This window comes from Triticum urartu, chromosome 5 (genome assembly GCF_003073215.2).
Source record: "Triticum urartu cultivar G1812 chromosome 5, Tu2.1, whole genome shotgun sequence".
In the NCBI taxonomy this organism is placed as follows: domain Eukaryota; kingdom Viridiplantae; phylum Streptophyta; class Magnoliopsida; order Poales; family Poaceae; genus Triticum; species Triticum urartu.
In genome coordinates, this window is record NC_053026.1 from 582,472,245 (window position 1) to 582,479,515 (window position 7,271).

A 7,271-nucleotide genomic window follows, 5' to 3' on the forward strand; every position below is an offset into this window, starting at 1 on the left:
TCCCGGGGCTCGAAGCTGTCTAAATCTCTGTCTTATGTTGCGTTTCTCGATTCCGCTCAACCCCTCTCAAGCTACCACATAGATGCGTTGGTCTCGTGACTAAGTCCTTACACTAGGACTTCTGACGTGATAATTCCATGACAGTTGGCGCCCACCGTGGGGCCTGCGTACAGTGGTGTTGAGTTCTTGGAGGGATCCTAATTAAGGTTTCGAGAAGCTTGTCAAAGTTTTAGATGAAGAAAAGTCAGCTTTGAAAAGGATCTACGTCCGCTTTGATTAAGATCAGAAATTATTTATCAACAGAATTGATCTAGTTGGTTGACCATGACCCGCCGGTGCTTCGTCAGGTTTCCAGAAAAGGGCCCGCTGCCACCGCGAGGCGCCGCTATTATTAAATCGCCGCCGGTCTGAATCGGATAAAGCTTCGCTGGCTAAATACGAGGTGATCGTAAGCTTGGAAGAGAAAAACAAACCCGCGGACGGATCAGTTCCCCAGAGGCAAACAGAAAAACATACCATCAGGCTTTCACATGTAATCACGATCGGTTGTTGCTACAAGTCGCGAAGCCAACAGGGATAGTCAACATGAAATCGATCAAAGCTACTGTTATGGTTTATCTTACATGGTGAGTTGCCGCCCGCGTCCAAAGCTGCCGACCTTGCTGTAGCGTCCTCCTCTTCAACGACTTCGCCGTGTCGCCACGGTGCCACCACCAAATTTACCAACGCTTGATGCAAGGAAGGTACTTAGCACCTGCACGAAATAGATGGAGAAAATCAATTGTCTGAAGATCCGGTCAATACAGCTCGTTTTGGGATTCTACAACCATGGCCCGGAGAAGGACACGGACTCGGCAGTCACCCTCGATCCAAATTAATACCTGTGGCTGTACTAAACCGCCGGATTGAGCCGCTGTGAAGTTGAGCCGGCCCGGCCACCACAAGTCACCGCCGCGCCCTCCTCTGTGGTCAAACTGCCCATTAGCGGGCTTGCGCCGTTGCTAAGTCGATTCCACCCTGGAGAACCTGCTCCACCACTTCTGTCACTTCTGCTATGACCCGCCGCGCCGGCCCTCCGAGTCGGTCACAGCCCCGTCACGTCGAGCCGCTGGCCGCCCCGTCACCGGGTCAACAGCCGCATCTTGAGCTGCCGCTGTGGTCCAGTCATCTCCGCCACTCGAAGCGTCGTGGTCTTCCTCCGCATCCGCTTCGGGTTAAATCTCTGTCTCGAGCCGCCGGGCACTGCGAAAACACCCGTCTCTACTGTATGGCCGCGGCCTCGTCTCGCCAAAGTCGCTTTGGCCTCCTCTGTCGCAACCTCAAGTCGCCTCTGCTGGCCCCGTCGGGTTGCCGCTACAGCTTCGCCTCCCCTGCGGCTGCCGTCGGGCTATTCCCCAGGTCTTGAGCTGCTGCGTCAAGTTGTCGTCGCCGCCACAGCCACGGGTTTGCTGGTTTGCCTCCTCCGCTGCGCCTGGGGCCGCCTCTCCTGAAAACGCTTTCTACAGATAGCTGCTGGAACTCCGAGCTCTTCGCGGTCGTACCAACCCGTCTCGCCAAACTGCCGGATTGAACCGGCCCTGTCACCGCGAGTCACCGTCCGTGCGCCGGATTAAGTTGCTCCCCTAACTCAAACCGCCGCCGGTTTGTCCCTCCGCCGCTCCACGTTGCTGCTGTTGAAACGCCCCGGCCGAAGGCAACCCGTGAACCGCTGCCTTGACCTGTTGCCGCCGCACGGTCCGGCCGCCTCCATCACCACGCGTCAAACTGCCCGAGCATGCCCATGCGGTCACGTCGCCACCACCACGGACATGCGACCCATCGCTTCCAAGCCGGCCATGCTTCCGTTGAGTCGCCATGGTTACCTCTCGCTTTGAGCTGCTGCGGGTTCCGCCTCTGCGCGACTCCCCCAGTCCAACCTCGTCTTCGCGGCCTCAAATCGCCGCCTCGTTCGTTGAGAACTCGACCCGTGCTTCTGCCAAATCACCGTTGTCGGTTCACCTCTGCCTCGAGCCATTGCTACGGCTACCGCGGCCACGACCGGCCACCTAGCTCAACCGCCGAGCCACTTACACTAAGAGCCGGCCGCCCTCCATCTAGCGCCTCCGCTGGTACAGTCTCAAACTGCCGCGGTCTTCACTTGAGTCGCAGATTTTTTGCACTTCGTTCAGCCTGCGATCGTGGTTCCGCCCCGCACTGTTTAACTGCCGTCGTTGCCTTGCGCCTCAAGCCAGCTTCAAGCCACTTCGCCTCCGCGGTGCCGGTTCACCATTCTACCTCCAAAGCACGAACTCTGCTTCCAAGCTGTTGCGCCCTCTGCCGATTGAGCAACCTCCGTCAGCGCTTCAACCGAGACCCATCGCCACAGCCTCAATCCGCCGAATCGCCGGCATCCCTCTGCCGCGGTCTCTACCTTTGGCGAGGTCCGGCACCTCCGTCTCCGCCTTCACCGGCCACCTCACGGAGTCGCCGTAGTGGATTTACCTCCTGGCCGCCCTCGTCGAAACACCGCGCCTCGCCGGGTTTGCCTCTGCATTGAACAAGCGCCAGATCACCATCACACTGTAAAACACCGCGGCTTTGTTCCCTCAAGAATCAACTACGCTGCGCGCCCCGCAGGTTCTTCCAGTAACAAGAAACAGGCTCTGTTGTTGGATGCTGGAAAAGTCAAAGGACCGTCATCAGGCCTGTGTGTTAGTAGCGTAACTGCCACAAGTACAAGTGCTGCGCCGGTTTGACATCGTATAGAAGAGCATGGGATACGGTACAAGGGCCGCATCAGATATCTAGTATGTTTTTGATTACAGTATCCATGTAAAAAAGGGAGGGGCATATGGATGTCATGCTACATCGCATCAGTGGAGCTCAATGTGTATATACTATTCAGTATTACATGGCACCGGCATCTACGTTTATCCGATGAAAACAAAATCAGGTGTTATCCCTCCTATATATTTTATCAGTATATTTCTCCTCTGAGCACCGTTACACTGCCCTATTGATGTTTTATATACAGGAAAAATTATTGTTATACTGCGGGTATGGAACACGCACTGGCAACGTTCTACAACGGCGTTCTCCTACGTGTCACATTACCTGATGAACAGACGGCCGGTTCACGCATCTATGCCGGCTTACAATACGGAAGGCAATTTGCTCATTCGCACGGGCTTACAACGCCATGACCGGATCATCTGCCTGCTCCTACAGCCGACTCGACCGTGATTGATTTCAGCTTCACTGTGGTGATCATCAACTCCCCGGTGGATTACCCCTGGCATGATATATCAGGTGAAATCCATCCAATATATTTTATATTACATATTTCCTTCTTTAATAGATCAATTACTCCGGATAGCAAGGTTGTCTAATGCAGGACCCTAAACCGCCATATTGGTGCAAATTTAAAGGCCGTCAGAAAATTTCCGACTTAAAAAGAAGGATTCCGGTTTAATATCCGGCTTAAGGGAAAGTTATCTCCCACAAAGCTTTGAAGCTCTCGATAGCCGGTTCAAAATACCGGTTCAAGAAGAATTTATCTCTTGCAAAAAGTTAAAGGTTGCCCAAGAGGACCTGCTGCCCTGACGCGCGGTTCAAACATGGGTGTCCTGCCTTATGGGCTCATCTTCATATGATTACTTGGGGGCTTCCTGTTCAAACATAGGTGTATTCATCAAAGAGAACATGGTGTTACTACCCTCTTGATGCGGCTATCAAGACAATATTATCATCAGGGGCCAAAGAGAGTTTGTTGCACACCACAACTCAAACATAGGCACCCGGTGAGCACAACTTAGAAATATGTCACATGGGGGGCTTCTGCTTGCAAAAGTGGAGTCCTGTCCATTAATCCGGCTATCACGCCACAACAAAGCTTGGGAGCTTCAAACTCACGGGGCCAAAGAGAGTCTTGTTGCTACGCACAGCTCAAACATAGGCACCCATTGAGCACAGCTCACAAAGTTACTTGGGGGCTCTTTGTGTAAAGTAACAAAGAGCTTGAGAGGACCCTTGTAATTGGGTATCGACCCATGGCTTGGAAGCCTGGTCTATTCACCTAAAACCCTGGGTTAACCTGCCTTCATCAAGTAAGCCACTCCTATCCAGGTAATCCTGGCATGACCTGCCGAACGTTTGACGGTTACTCTCATTGAGACCCTAAACTTTTCAAAGTTAAAACGACGATTGGTTAGTTGGAGGCCCATCTTAAAAGGCTTTGTCAAATGGTTTAACTCAGCGGCCTGGCAGCCTATGAAAAGCCTCGAATTTGGGCCTGGCAGCCCTTGAAAAGCCTTGACTACACGGTTTTATTTGCCTTTGTCAAGATTTTTCTCTTTTGATAAATTTTATGTTGAACCGGTGTCTATTGACCCGGCATGACTATCAGTCATCAAATTAACCCGGTGTTCGTTAACCCGGCTCGACTTTCAACTATAAGTTGTCAGTACATAATCACTTATAATCCGGTGTTTACTGACCCGTCCTGGCTTTGGACTATAAGTCGCCAGTATATATTTGGATTGCGCCATTGGAATTATGCGCTTATAAATCATTGGGTATATTATTCAAATAGCCAACATGACTGGATTTTAATTATGACCAGTATTATGATTAAGGTTTCCAAAGTCGCTTTTGCGCAATGGCTATCATATTATCAATAGATATGATTTATTCTACAATTGAAGGAATAGTCCCGAGTTGCTGCAGGCTTACGACCCAGCACTTGGGGGCTACATTATTCAAGTTGAGGTTATATCAAATATGCAAGTCTCATATCGCTGCAAGCATGCACCATGACACTTGGGGGCTAATGCAAAGTCATTTTTACTGGCCTTATTGAAGACCCGACTCATCACTTCATAATGAGTCGGCCCTTGGGGCTACCGGTTGCTTCTGTCAACAATTCAAGGTACACAAGTTTTATTCTGTTATATTGAAGGGTCCACTGCTCAGTTCATAAAGCACAAAGCTCTTAACCTTATGGGCGTGGGTTCAAGCCCCATGATGGGGGTTACATCATATGATGTTATTTTCATTGAAGAATATATCAAAGTCCCAGCTCAATATTATCTTACTGAGCCGACCCTTGGGGGCTACACGTTGATGATCAAAGTTTACAAGATTATATTTACAAAGTCCCTGCTCATTATTGCACAATGACCTGGCCCTTGGGGGGGCTACACTGGTTGAAGTTTTTATGAGAATAAGGCAATTTCAAGTCCCAGGTTGCTGCAAGCATGAAAACTCGGCACTTGGGGGCTACATATGTAGAATACTCAATTCTGACTAGTGATTGATGAACAACCTGGATTTCTTCAAGATTGTGATATTCATATTGAAGCAAGTCTTAAGCTGTTGCTATGCTACCTTCTTAAGACTTGGGGGCTACAAGTGATAGGCATATAAGAGGTATATTTTCAAGCTTCATGTTAACTACAATTATGACCTGGTGCCATCAATATTTGTAAACCGGCAATGATAAACCGGCAAGTTCAAGTCTTAAACCGGCACAGTTCTACATTCTCAAACCGGCAAGTTCTACATTCTTAAACCGGCTGCAGATCAAATGAGTATTTCAAAGGCCAATATTTTTGTTAAGCATTGGGAGCTGAAGTCAAAGGAGTTATTCTTCACAATATTTATCTATGACAAACCAATGTCAGCAAGTTGATTATGAAGCTGGTCTATTGACTCGGATTTTCTACAAGGAAATGACAAGGATTTAAAGATGCTCAGGATCAGTTTAACATGGATAAATCCAAATTAACTGGGGGCTAATGTCGGGGATATACCCCGTGGTATGATCCGGCTGGAGTTGTAAACCGGCGGATGGTAAACCGGCGGAGAGTTAAGACAGAGAGTCAAGACAGATGGCTAAGACAGACGGTAAACCGTCTAGTGTTAAACCGGCAGACAATGTTAAACCGGCAGACAATGTTAAACCGGCAAACAATGTTAAACCAGCAGACGTTAAGAGGCCCAGGAAGGGAAGTCAAAATAGTTTAAGTTAAAGTCTGAGTTGGACTCCACATGTAACCCGCCCCTTCAACATATATAAGGAGGGGCAGGGCTCCTCAAAGGGGGACAAGCTACAAGCAAGAAGAAACAATCTTAGGGCTAGACACAAAGAGGAGAGCCGGTTTACGGCGACTTCCTCATGATGATAATGAGACCTAGCCTCAAACAGCATGTAGGGTTGTTACCGGATGATGTTTCCCAGGGCCCGAAGCTGTCTAAATCTCTGTCTTATGTTGCGTTTCTCGATTCCGCTCAACCCCTCTCAAGCTACCACATAGATGCGTTGGCCTCGCGACTAAGTCCTTACACTAGGACATCTGACGTGACAATTCCATGACACAACCCGTATATGTAAAAGTTTTTCTTTATCACTTTCAGTTTGTCAACTGAATTGCTTGAGGACAAGCAAAGGTTTAAGCTTGGGGGAGTTCATACGTCTCCATCGTATCTACTTTTCCAAACACTTTTACCCTTGTTTTGGACTCTAACTTGCATGATTTGAATGGAACTAACCCGGACTGACGCTTTTTTCAGCATAATTGCCATGGTGTTATTTATGTGCAGAAACAAAAGTTCTCGGAATGACCTGAAACTCCACGGAGATTATTTTTGGAAATAATAAAAAATACTGGCGAAAGAATCAAGGCCAGGGGGCCACACCCTAGCCACGAGGGTGGGGGGCACGCCTGCCCCCCTGGGCGCGCCCACCTACCTCGTGGGCCCCCTGGAGCTCCACCGACCTCAACTCCAACTCCATATATTCGTGTTCGGGGAGAGAAAAAATGAGAGAGAAGGATTCATCGCGTTTTACGATACGGAGCCGCCGCCAAGCCCTAAACTCTCTCGGGAGGGCTGATCTGGAGTCCGTTCGGGACTCCGGAGAGGGGAATCCGTCGCCATCGTCATCATGAACCTTCCTCCATCACCAATTTCATGATGCTCACCACCATGCGTGAGTAATTCCATCGTAGGATTGCTGGACGGTGATGGGTTGGATGAGATTTATCATGTAATCGAGTTAGTTTTGTTAGGGTTTGATCCCTAGTATCCACTATGTTCTGAGATTAATGTTGCTATGACTTTGCTATGCTTAATGCTTGTCACTAGGGCCCGAGTGCCATGGTTTCAGATCTAAACCTATTATGTTTTCATGAATATATGTGAGTTCTTGATCCTATCTTGCAAGTCTATAGTCACCTACTATGTGTTATGATCCGGCAACCCCGAAGTGACAATAATCGGGACCACTCCCAGTG